The sequence below is a fragment of the Artibeus jamaicensis genome, unplaced genomic scaffold (genome assembly GCF_021234435.1).
Source record: "Artibeus jamaicensis isolate MK-2021 breed Jamaican fruit bat unplaced genomic scaffold, CSHL_Jam_final contig_3152, whole genome shotgun sequence".
In the NCBI taxonomy this organism is placed as follows: Eukaryota; Metazoa; Chordata; class Mammalia; order Chiroptera; family Phyllostomidae; genus Artibeus; species Artibeus jamaicensis.
The window spans coordinates 6,107,264-6,120,107 of record NW_026521729.1 but is presented as its reverse complement, the minus strand read 5'-3'; the positions used below and the strand labels follow the sequence as shown (position 1 = coordinate 6,120,107).

At 59.5% G+C, this 12,844-nt stretch overlaps 1 protein-coding gene across 1 annotated transcript in view; it reads left to right on the top strand.

Annotated features, from left to right (window-relative positions):
- The first annotated feature begins 7,374 nt into the window (after positions 1–7,374).
- The window catches only part of ADCY7 (adenylate cyclase 7), a 45,523-nt gene continuing 40,053 nt past the window's right edge, over positions 7,375–12,844 (top strand). The window contains exon 1 of the mRNA XM_053663196.1: positions 7,375–7,456. The gene's annotated coding sequence lies outside the window, so the exon portion shown is untranslated. The remainder of the gene's footprint in view (positions 7,457–12,844) is intronic.

Genomic DNA, 12,844 nt, shown 5'->3' with positions numbered 1-12,844 from the left:
AAATTATTAACCAGAAGCAGGGCTTGGAAACGCGACTGACCTAGTTGATATCCAGAATTAAATATTTGCTCAAGGACAGTTTTTCGTTAATCTGCTAATGTTTGTTTTGTGTCGGGGTGTTTGGGGTTTTTTTAAGTCCTCAGCCTTTGCATTTCCTACTTACGTGCCTGCGTCGACCCTACTCCCTCACCTGCCAGCGTGGAGGAGCCGCCCCTTGAGGAAGAGGTCAGCGGAGGGAGGGGGGACAGCGCAGCCTCCGGTGACTGCAGACGGGAGGGGCCTGCTGGGTTGACTGGGGCAGCAGGAGGGGGTCACAGCCGGAGCGGGTGACAGCAAGGCGATCGATCCGGTGTTCACCTCTTCACCTGTGCGTTTCTGCAGCGCTGCTTCCCTGTCCTCTTTAACCCAAGTCCTTGCGGGTCCCTACGGCCTTGGCTCCTCCTCCTGGCGGTGGCAGCTGGGTCTCCAGGCCTGGAGGGACTTGTTGGGAGATTCGTTTTATCTTAGAGGCACCTGGCTGTCCCCTGCCCGGTTCCCTGCGGAGGGTGGGCAGGCCAGGGACAGGCCCGGAGGCCAGGGAGGGGTGGGGGGTCCTCCGTCCTGTCCTCGTCCCTGAGGTGGTCAGGGGTCCCTCTTCCAGTGAGGTGCCTGGGTGTCAGCCAGTCTCCGAGTTCAAATTACCTTCACCTTTCACCCCAGGTTCTGTGCAGGTCCGAGCTCTCTCCTCAACCATGTCATTTGTTACCTTTGGTTACAGGTTACTACATGTTTCTGTCCCTAACCTTCAGCTCCGAAATTTAAGATCCCCTCTGATTTTCATATACACGGAAATGTTCAGGAGTCACTTTTTACAAATAAGCCTTTTGCAGGTCCCATAATCCTAAAATCCAAAAAGTTGTGGGGAATGTCAGTGCGTTGGCACAGAACCCAGTCCTACAAGCACCGTCCAACTGCACACTCGTGTCCTACCTGGGAGGTCGGGGGGCAACCTGCGTGGTTTCTGGATATTTGGGGTTAGGGACATGCTGCTGGGTGGATGAGGCCTCTGCCCGTCTGACTGGAAGCTGGGTGAACCTGTGTTTTTCTCCAGTAACTTTTGTATTTCTTCCCCTGATGGGCACTGCCCTCTGTGTTAGGAAGTGTGGACTCCAGGGCTGTGCTGGGAGTTGCACCATCTCTAAAGTCTTCCAGTGTTGTCTGGGTACTGCTAAGAGGCGCTAAGGAACTGACCAGAAAAAAACCAAATTTGATACAAATGACTTATGACATGCGGACACTTGCTGAGGTCCTGGCACCAGTCATCAGTACTACAAACAAATGACAGGCCTGGAAGTTTGGTTTTTGTTGTAAGCTAATGACGATTTCTTCAAAGATGCCGATGGTTTGCCTTGACGGTTCTGTGAGTTGCTTTTCTGCGCACTGCTGTGGCCCAGTGCTCACCACCAGGCTTATAATTCACGCTCTGCACTTCAGTAAAGGCTGTGCACGTCCGTCCACCTTCCGAACCTCTGGTCCGAGCCTCCGTGTGGGGCCCGAATGGCTGCTTTTCCATAATGTATCTTGTAATGATGAAGCCAGGCCCGCTTGGACACCAGCTTTTCTTGTGCTCAGATGGCAGTCCGTGGGTTTTCATCCTCCTCCGGGCCAGAAGTGGAGTGGGTGAAGCCTTTGGGCACTGTGTTCGCCCCCTGCCCCCAGGTGCCGCTCACCGGGTACCCCTTGGTCGCCTCTCAGCCACCGCCAGACTAGAACCGACTCCCTGGAATTGGGTTAGTGGCAGGTGCCAGCCTCGCTCTGTCCTCTGCTGCAATGTAAGGGCTTCTGCCTCTGCACCGAGAAGCTGGGTTACTTCGCCACACAGACCGTTGGAGCGATGAAGATGTCCTCCTCCCCAGAGAACAGAGGAGGCAGGATCCACAGCCAAGTGCGAGCAAACCGCCTTTCGGCGTTCTGCCACGTCAGGGAGCAGCGTTGGCAGTCCCCCGGTCCCCAGGGCCGGGCCGAGGGCGCTCGCCTGGGAGACACGTGCCATAAGGGGAGTCCCAGGTGGTCTACGCTGTGGACCGCACAGGACCCAAGGCTGATGGAGAGTGGGGAGGGGTCTAGACTGCAGACCACAGCCGCTCCAGCCTGGTCACTTCTTACACACTCACTGGCAACGGTCTCTCGGAAAAGTGTGATCCTGTTAGAGAAGTGTCTCACGTGGTAAGTTATAGGACGAACAATATACAGGTAATTCTGTCCATCTCCCCAGACAGTGGATTTACCTCATTTCTCAATTCCCAGTGAATGGGTGTTCCACAGTGAAGGACGTCAGTCACCTGGAAATCCCTGGCAGGAGGATCTGGTTTCCCTTCACCCCCTAGTCCCACTGAGCCCCTAAAGCTGGCCACTTGAGTATTTGGGGAAGTGTCCTCGATATTAGAAAAACATGTACAGCCCTGGCCAGGTAACTCGGTAAGAGCGTTGTCCCGATATGCCAAGGCCGCAAGTTCAATCCCCAGTCAGGGCACATACACAAATCGCTACTGCCCAGTTGGGGCTGCAGACCTTTTGTACTTACACCCATCAGCAGGCGAATTCACCAACGTGGCTTTGCACACACACACTTAAAGCAGTTGTGAAGTGCGTTCCGTCAGACACCTTAATAGTTTTTTAATCCAGTTCAAGGAAACATTTTCACGTGACCAGGCAAGTCCTGTCCCCAAGAAGAGGAAGGCAAGGGGTCACACAACAACCCCTTGAGTCACGAGGTAGCTAGACAGGGCACAGAGGTTGGGGTGGACCAGAGGGGCCCTGGGCCCTGCCAGGACAGTGACAAGCCGTGGATGGGGGCGGGGGAGTGGCAGTCTCGCCATCATTTAAAGCCAAATGGCTCTAAAAGTCTGTCTCCCTCTCTTGAGCCCCTTCCAACTTTTTGTGGCTGGGGTGGTGGTGGCGTGTTTTGCTCTGTGTCTCTGAATGACACGCCAATAATAACTCTTCTTGATTTTTAGTTCTTGAAATCGTGTTCACTTTGCACGCCCTGGACTCTGACTTTTCTTCAACAGTAGAATTTTTTTGTTTTTGTGACTTGGTGGACGTTGCCCTCGCCAACTGTGCTGTGGGGTGAACTTTTTTCTACACAAGTTTGTTTGTTTGTTTGTTTGTTTGTTTGTTTTTCCTGGAGTTTTTTGCTCTTCCCCCACACTTGACTCAGCCCCCTCACCTTGGCCGGGGTTCTCAGCAAGGCTCAGGCGCCACCGGCCTGGTAATGCGTCACCTTTTCACGGGCTCCCTCCGGGCAGTGCCCACTGCTCACACGTCCCCCCCCCCATCTCCCCACCTCCACCTGCAGATCCCTCCCCTCATCCCCGTTCACCCAGCTCTCTCTCCGTGAGTGCTGTCCCCCAGGAACTTCCCGGGAACAGTGCAGTGTCTTTGTCCTTCATTTACACCCGTGGACGGCTCGGCCGGGTGCAGGATTCTCAGCTGGAGACCCTCTCTCTCTCCTTTGGCCTTTGACAGTTGACAGCACGGCCTCATGACTCCAGGCCTCGAGAAAATAGCTGGTTTCAGCCCCTTGTTTGGTCTGCTTTCACTTTCAGGATCTTCTCTTTGGTTCCCAAGTCCTGAAATCGGATGATGGAAATCGGCTGGGTCTGCTTCACCTGGTGGGCGCACGGGGCACGTGGGGGCGGGAACCCTGTCCGTCTTCCCCGGGGAGTGAGCCCGTGTTTCCATTCCCCTCCCCCGTTTGCTCGGAGCGTCACAACTACCCACAGTTACTCCGAGTCGGGGTCTCCTGGCCCAGCCCTGTGGGGTCCCTCCCTCCTCTTCCCTAATTCCATCTCTTTTATTTAACTTTACCTCCTGGTAAACCAACTTCCGTTGGTTTTTCATGTCTGAGTGGGTTTTTTTTTTTAAGATTTATTTATTTTTAGAGTGAGGGAAAGGGAAGGGGAAAGAGAGAGAAACATCAATGTGTGGTTGCCTCCCACGTGGCCCCCCACTGGGGACCTGGCCCGCAACCCAGGCATGTGCCCCGACTGGGAATCGAATCGGCCACCTTTTGGTTCGCAGCCCAGCGCTCAATCCACTGAGCTACACCAGCCAGGGCTCTGAGGGTTTTGTTTTTGTCCTCAGGGATTCCTTGTTTTTTTGTTTGTTTTTGTTTTTAAAAAGCGTTCTACTTGGCTTCGTGGTTGCAATATATGTTTTACTCCCTGAAGATATGAAAGGCAGGTTCCCGTCTGCCTGCACAGTCTCCAAACTTTGTCTGCTCCTCCTGGACTCCCTCCGGGGGCTGGAGACTTTCCCGAGATTCCCTGGGCGGTCTGCTTGTCTGCACACGTGTAAGCTTGGGCCCCACGAGCCCGTGGGATGCTCCAAACAGGAGTCAGCTGAGGACCCTGGGGGTGTGCAGGCCGGACGGCTGTGAGGAGAGGCTCCGGGGGACCTGGCTGGTGAGTCACCCAGAGGATGCTTCCAGCCCGGGGGTAAGACCACGGCTGCCACATCCTGGGAGCCAGCCGAGGGGGGATGAGGGAGTGGCCTGAGAGCGCGGGTATGTCTCTGCTTCCCATATAAACTGCCTTTTGAATTTCCCTCTGTCCCTGCAGCTGGTGAGGCCCAACCTGGAGCCCGTCTCTCTGTTAGCTTTCCCAGACTTCTGCCTGGGTGGGGAGGGACAGTCACTCAGCTGGTGGGGGGGGGCAGCTCAGGGGTGAGGGAGAGACTGGCACTCTTAGCTGGGCCTTAGATTCGAACCGACCTCCTTGACTTTCGAGCCACCTGCTTCCTGAGCCGCCTGGCACGTCCCCTCACTGAGTCTCGGGGGCTTACCCAGCCCACCTGGGGCTGACCCTTGGTTTTCCCAACTGCTGGTGTAGGGTTCAGCGTCCTGTGTCAGCCAAGCTGGTGCGCCTGCTTTCTCCTGTCCAAGTTTGCACTTCTGTCCCTGTCTCCCTCTCTCCCCCCCATTGTCATGGGCCTTAAAAATGTCCTTTTACAGCTGTTTCAGGGGCTGGAAAGAGGCAGCAAGACTAGCAGACGGGCTCGACCCCCCATCGCTGCTGGTAAGTTCTCCAGCGTCCAGCTGGGCGGGCGGGGGGCCGAAGTGGCCGTTCCCTGGCTGTGGGCACAGGCCCTGGTGGGGGCGCGTGTTTTCTGGGGTCTGTCACCACAGTGCGTGACTAAGATGACAGACACATGACGTGGACATTTGGGGAGAGGCGACCGACGTGGAACCGCAGCCCTTCGGCGTGGACTGGGTTTCCGCTGCGGACCGAACACTTCCGTGTGCAAGTTTGTTCACAGACACAGAAGCTTTTTAACCCGCGGTTTGCCGGCTGTCATGCCAGTCTGGTGCGAGGTGGCAGCCACCCCGTCCAGCAGACTGGGAGCGCCATCCTGCCCCCGCTGAGCCCCCCGGTCGGCAAGCATGCACACCCCCAGACCGGCCTAGGACTCCATTCTTGGGGCGCGGGGCTCCCACCCTGACGGGAAAGCAGTATCTTAGGGCCTGAGGCCCTGTGGCTGGTCCCCCCCGGGAGCCACGCCAGACCCGCTGAACCGGAGGACCAGGGTAGGGCCCGCCGCAGGTGTTTTCAGAGGTGCTTCCGACGTCCTGGGCTCCGGCTGGAAGACCCCAAGGGCCCAGTGGACTCTGAGGGGACCACGGCCCGGCTGTCATGGCAGTTAAGCGTCCGCACCGGGGCTGGCAGGCGTTTCACTGTCCCGCTGATTTCTGGCCTGCTCCGAAGGGGGGCGGTCACAGATGTGGGTGGAGACGACACGCCGGACGGGGCGGGATGTCACAGCGCCACTACCCACACCCTGCGTGAGGCCGAGGGCTCCTGGTGCCCTGCTCAAAGGGGCCGCAGGAACAGGGCTGGGCCCCAGCCCCAGGAGGGTGGCCCTGCCCGGGGCCCCCCTCACTCTCCAGGGTCGAGCTCGGCCACAGGCCGCTGGGCTGAGGTGCTCACAGTTGTGGAGGCGAACAGGCGGGCCCGGGGCAGGTGCTGGCTCTGACGAGGACCAGGTGTGCCCGCCATTGGTGCATTTCCGGCACGGGGAGGTCCCAGTCACACGTCCCCTGGTGAGTCTGCGGACTCAGCTGTGACCTGGCCAAGAACCCGACACAGCTCCAGCCCAGAGGGCCAACAGCCACCATCCACCATCCCAGGGACTGTGGGAACCTCTCCGGTTGCCTGGAGTGGAAACCGGACCTCCACCTCCCTGGATTCCACCATCTGGTTCCTCAGCATAGTTCCTTGAAGCAGGTGGCCTGCGGGCTGGGCTCCTCCACGGTCACGGCCATGGGCCTCCTGCGGCCTTTTCCCTGTGAAGTGGGCTGTGGTACCCAGCTCCTGGATGCCGCACAGGGTCTGAGCAGCCCAGGGTTTTCCAGTCTGCCTGTGCCAGGATCCCCTGGTGCCCATCCACCTGTAGATTCCTGGGGGTCTTTCCCATGGCGCTCTGGCCAGGGCCCTGCCCACAGAATGGGACCCAGGCTCCCGAACGGGGGTGTGGGCCCTTCGAACCAGTGGGAGGGGAGGGATGCCAGAAGGTCTCTGACTTCACTGCCCTGCTGGGCCTGGTGATCCCTCATTCCTGAGCTCCGTCCCTCCCAGCCATGACTCAGAGGAGTGCTTTCTTGCTCACCCAGCCTGGGTACCTCAGACACAGGACAGGCTTTTTTTTTTTTTTAACTGCTTGCTCTGGGCTGCATCCTGGGTTGTGGGAAGCCACGTGGGGGCACAGTGAGGTGGTGACAGCTATTTTCCTAGGTTGGCTTTGTCCTCCGGGGCCCCAGCACAGGCGACAGGTAGAGGTGGACCAGCAGGGCACAGGGCCCTTAGCGCCCACCTCTGGAGCCCCTTGGAGTTAAGACCTGAGTGAGAGCAGGTTTCTGCCCAAGCCTCCCTTGCCCTGGCAGGACGGCATTAGCCCGCAGACCAGGGATTCTTCCAGAAACGGGCTTTACCGGATTAGGGGTCGGATCGGAGGAGCAACAGCTGAAAGAGTTTGCTAGAAAGTATCCCCCTCTGGGTTGGAGGAGCACCGGGCAAGTCCAAACACGTGTGTGACCGAGAAAACAGGTTGGAAAGGGTTTTACTTCCTGCTCCGGTTCCAAAGTGCCCAGCGTTCCTTCCACACGGACCCGTGCGGGCGGGACGACACGTGCGGCGTTTCCACACTTCTGATGCTATCGAGCAGGGTGGTGGGGGGGCGGTGACGAGTTGGGGAACGAGTCGTCCGGGACGCGCCTCCGCCCCGCCCACCTCCTCCCCGCCTGCAGCCGGGCTGGGCCCGGCCGACCCCGACCGCCGGTGGGGGGCGCCTGCGGCCGTCCGTGCTGCACAGCCGGATCCCGCCCGGGGCGGTGCGCGCGCGGGCACTAGGGCGGTGGCGGAGACACCGGTGCACACAGACACCAGGGCCGCGGCAGCGGTGGAGACACACAGCAGTGCAGGTGAGCGCGGTGGCCGGACCCCGTGGTGGAAGCGCGGCGCCGCAGCCCACGGAGTGCGCCCCGCAGGTTGGGGAGGGGTTGGCTGGGATGCGCCCAACGAGTCCTGGGCCTGCCTTGCGGTGGAGCCCCGCCGGGTGGAGGGCTCAACCGGCCCCTCCCTCGGCTTCCTTCCCGGGCCCGAGGTGGGCGCAGCCGCGGACAGCAGCGGATACTGGCCCACAGGAACCCCGGTCCCGCCCCCTCCCCTTCTCGCTCTCTGGCCGAAGCCTAGGGTGGTCTCTCAGATGCCCCCTCCCTGGCCCTCTGTTCTTCCCGCCTCCCCCTCCAAGACCCATGCGGGGGAATGTGCCCAGAAGGTCCCCAATGCCATTGCCCGGACCACAAGACAGGACAGAGCTCTGTGACCGCCCCCCCCCCCCCCCCCCCGGGCCTGGCTCCTCACGCCCTTGGTTGGCTTGTGATGGCAGAGAGGAACAGGTTGGTCCGTTTCCCTGCCATGGACAAGGGGGACCCACCCCTGGAGGGTCCATACTCGGCTGACCCTGGGACCATGGGGTTTGACTGCTGGGCTCACTGATACGCGATTTTCTTCAGTAAATACCCAGTCAGTCCACTGGGCCCCCCGGGTTTCGCATCCATGTATTCTGCCGCCGAAGATGGGGAATGGCATTTTCCATCCCTGTGGTTGGGAATTCCCTCCAGCCGAGGGCCTTGCCTTGTTCAGCGCCAGTTTGTGTGAGTGACTGCAGCATCCTGGGGTTTCGGTGTTGGGGCCAGGACTGAAACCGACCCTTGGATAACAGCGTTGCAGTTAAGCTCTGGGCGAGTCCAGAGTTACACGTGGATTTTCCACTGTGTGGGGGTGGGTGCCCCTTCAGCCTCTTCCCTCGTTCAAGGGTCAACTGTGGTCTAAGATTATATATATATATATATATTTAGATATATATATATATATATATATATATATTTACCCTCTCTAAATATATATATATTTAGAGAGGGTAAGGGAGGGAGAAAGAGAGGGAAACATCAATGTGTGGTTGCCTCTTGAGTGCCCCCCTACTGGGGACCCAGTCCTAAACCCAGACATGTGCCCTGCTTGGGAATCAAACCTGTGACCCTTTGGCTCACAGGCCCACACTCAATCCACTGAGCCACACCAGCCAGGGCTGTAGTCTGTTTAAAGTGCAAACAGCTCAAGGGAACAAAACTCCATGAGGGCAAGACTGGGGTTTAGAGTCGGAGGCAGTTCAGCCCCAGCTGACAGAGAGCAGGACGCTTAGTAGTTAAAGGAGGGGCCGTAGGCAGGCAAATCCCTGAGTTGGGTCCCCACTGGGGGAACCGCAAACCTGACCTTTCCCATGAAGGAAAGGGTCGGCCCTCCTCCCTGCTTCCTGTGTCTACCCCACGCCCGAGGGGTGCCCTGGGGCTTTGCTGCTGACCCCTACCTCTGGGACCTCCTTTCCCTGTAGCTGGGCACAAACAGGCTGCTGATGGGCCACTGTGGCCCCTATGGGCTCCAGCAAGGGAGCTGGCCTGTGCCCGGGAGGGGCAGGGGTTGGGTGCGGTCCTTGCCTTCCCAAGTGCGCTCGCTGGCCGATAGGAGAGACAGAGCAGTTGCACCTTGACCCCAGACTCGGCTGCCGAGAGAGGCTCGTGTAGGGCGGGCCAGTCAGAGGAGGGGCCGGAGGGGTCTCCATCAGGGTGTCTTTGGGGAGCTAGTTGATAGATCGTTTTCTTACATATTCACGCTTTGTGCATTTTTGAAACTGTCTACAGTGGGGCAGAAAAGCAAAATTTTATTCCTATTTTGTCTGTTCTGGAAAAGTTTCAAGAGCAGTTCTGTGGGTTTGAAACTTGGCAGTGGGTGTGCCAGTTGGGTCGGAGGCCGGGGTAGGCTTCCGAATTTAATGGGGCGGCCTGTGGGAAGGCCTCAGGGTTTTGAGGTGCCTCGGTGCCATTTAGCCTCAAAACCTAGCAGAAAGCCTGGACTGCGGGCACGAGAGCTGCTCACTGGCCTGCCGCCCCGCCCTGTGTGTCTGCCGGCATCCGCGACTTATGGCAGCTGTTGGTGAGCCGGCCAGCAGGTGGGTGGGAGCCAGGGTGATGGCAACCCCTCCCCAGAGGGGGTCAAGGCCAGGGGGTGACAGTGGCAAGGTTGGTGGACCCTCCAGGCACCAAGCAACCCCCATTTGGGAACCAGAGAGAGAGGGTTTTCTCAGACTGGGGCACCTGGCCTGGGGTGGAATGGGGCACAGAGGGCTCTGGGCCCGAGAGGAAAGGGCAGCCCCTTCTTCCGGTGGGTCCTCTGGGGCAAGCTGAGCTGGGGGGATCAGCTGATGGGCTCCTCCTCCTCCTCCTGGCAGGTCCTGCTGTGTGACCCCCATTTCCTCCCCTCCAGCCCTCATGTTCCTCCCTCCTGGAAAGCCCTCCCTGCGGTGCAGCCCCATCGTGTCTTTGCGTGCGCTCAGCTCTCCCTTGGGTGGCAGACCTCAGGGACCCCCATGAGCACAGCTGGTCTGTGGGTCAGGGACATGGCCTGGGGGTCCCCCCAACTGGACGGTTGCTTTGAGAGGGGAAGAGAAAGGCAGGAGATGCTGCCCTCGCCCCACCCAGCCCTGCATGGCCCTCTCTGCCCCCCCGGCTTGTACAGAGGGGGCTGGCAGGGGCCCTGCGGGGCGGGGTGCTGGGCACCAGGCCAGGTGCGGGGTTGGCGGCCTGCGCCTTCCGTGCATGGCCACCTGCCGAGTGAGTGGCTGTCAGCAGCCGTAGTCCAGCTGTTTGCACAAGGAGAGTGTTTTCAATGATTAACAAAGGCTGGTGTTGCAAGGTCCTCTGTCTGGGGGAACCCCCCACCCCGCCCGGGCTTGAGTCCCGCTCCCCTTTCCTAGCTGTGTGGCTTTTCATCAGGGGCTTCAGTTCCTCATGCACAAAATGGAGGCGCTAAGAAGACTTGTCTCCACGGCCAAGGAGCAGGTCCAGATTGAAGGAGACCAAAGAGGCATGACAGTCAGATGCAGTCGGTGAACTTGGGCTTCCCCTGGCTCCTCAGGAGGGGTGCCGGGTAGGGCGCCAGCCGCCCCAGGTGGCACTCACAGAGGGGCCCCCAGCTGCAGTCTGCCTCATGGTTTGGTTATGTAGGTGGGCGTCTCTCTCTCTCTCAACGCCTGGCCTTCTGTGAAGTGGGCCCATACCGCCTTCCTGGAGGGCGGTCGGACGGGTTGGCGGGCCTGGCCTGCAGCCTGGGCGTGGGGAGCTCTGTGCGTGGCTGTGAGTACTTCTGTGCCGCCTTTGGCCTCTGGTTTCCCAGCGGCCAGGGTGCAGGGTCCGTGGGCGCCCACGAGGAGAAGGACAGAGCAACCGGCTGCAGGGGACGGGTGGGGCAGGGCTGGCTGGCGCTGGCTCACTGGGCCTTGTAAGCGAGCCTTCCGGTCCCCAGCTCGCGGCCACGATGGTGGGAGCCGCCCGACCAGGCGAGCTCAGTGTGCGGCTCTGGTCAGGCAGTTTCGGGGCTTCAGGACGCGGGGGCTCAGAGAGGCAGAGCCACCCCCAGGGGTCCCCCAGTCGGGCAGCGTCGGGCTGCTGGGCCCGGGCTCGGAGCCGTGTCCCCGGGGGTAAGGGGGGACATCACCTCCTTTCTTCTCTTCAGTGGCTATGATTTTGTGCCACTGAAATGAGAAACCCTAAGTGACAAAGAGGGACAACCCAGAACCTGTAGTGTTGGAAGTAGCCTGAGATGATGCTGTTGTGCGTCTTTCCAGGCAGCTTTTTAAAAAGCACCCCAAAACCCCAGGGCGCTAGAAAGTGTTGAGCGCCTAGTGTTCCTTGAGGTCCAGCTCCTTGCTGCCCAGCTTGCCCCCGGCTGTGAGTGGAGTTGGGGGCTGCTCAGGGGCGGGCTGGCCCCCGTGTGTCCGTGAGGGTCCTGGTTGAGCTTCTGTGCCCCACTGCCGGTGTTCAGGCAGTTTCGGTGCTTTGGTGGTGAGAGCACCGCACTGAGGCTCCGGGAGCAAAGTCTGTGTACTGTTGGGGTTCTGTCCGAGGGGTCAGGGAAGGTGGGTCCATGTCTCTGCTTTGCGGGGGCTGCAGACTGGATGCAGATTTGTGGTCAGGCCACTGCCGGAGGCCTCCGGTGCTGGGAGCGCTGCGCTCCCCCTGGAAACTGCTCTGCACACAGAGGATGCACTGGGGAGCCACGCAGGACAGGAGCTGAGACGCCCGTGCTCAGGCTGGTACCAAAGCCATTAAGCTCCTGGGGGGGGGAGCGGAGGAGGGGTGGCCTGGACCCCACACCTGGACCCTGCCCTGGGGCCTGGGGTCGTCTGTTGATCATGCCGGGCATCCAGGTTGGAGTGGGGGCGGGGGGGGGCTCGCCACTCCAGTGGGGTGCAGACTGGCTCTGAGACCTGGGTGAGCCACCTCCCCCTGCAGGGCCACCCTTGCCGTCACCCGTAGGAGGGGGCTGAAAAGGGCCCCGTTGTTACAGGAGGCTCAAATGTGAGGCGCAGGTATCGGAGCTCTGATGGCGACAGCGTCTCAACACTCCATTCAGAAAAATTAAACACGCACGAAGGTCCAGGAGCGCCGTGGCTGCCCCCACACGCCCCTCCCTCAGCTTGTCTGCTCTCCAGTTCTCAGCAAACTCGACATCGGTCCCACCCACGCCGCCTCCAGACCTCGTGCTGCTGTGTATGCTGAAGCCGAAGGCTGAGTTTCTCAAACAAGGCCCTTCACGGTTGCAGCTGCCCCCCTGGCGGGTGTGGCTCAGCTGGTCGGAGCGTCCTGCTCCCATGAACCGGGGTGGCCCGGTTCGATTCCCAGCCAAGGCACCGTCTGTCCAGGTTGTGGGTTCCGTTCCCGGTCAGGGCAGGAGTGAGAGGCGACCGGTCCAGGTGTCTCTGTCACATCAGTGTTTCCCGCTGCGTCCCTCCCTCTAAAAATCACTAAGCATGTCCTCAGGTGAGGATGAAAAATCGTAACTGTCCATTCAGCGTTCAGATTTTTAATCGCTTTAGACACACGCTCTGTGTTTGGGTGTTTTAAAGGCAGGACCCAAGCGAGGGCTGGGTGAGGAGGTTGCTCAGCCTACCTCTACTCGTGCACCCTGCTTGTGTTTGGAGGTTGGGTCCCCTGTCCCGTGTGACATCCCTGAGCCACCTGTACACACTGCCGTTGTAGCAGGAGGCTGACTGGAATCCACTCCTTTTTTTTTTTTTCATGTAAGAACACCTCGGAGGTAGGGTTGCCAACTTCTAGGATGCTGGCATTTTGCAGGCAGCCCCTGATGTGCAGTGGCTTAAGGTCGTATTTTTTTAAAGATTTAATTCATTTTTAGAGCGAGAGGAAGGGAGAAAGACAGGGAGAGAAACATCAGTGTGTTGCCTCTTGTGC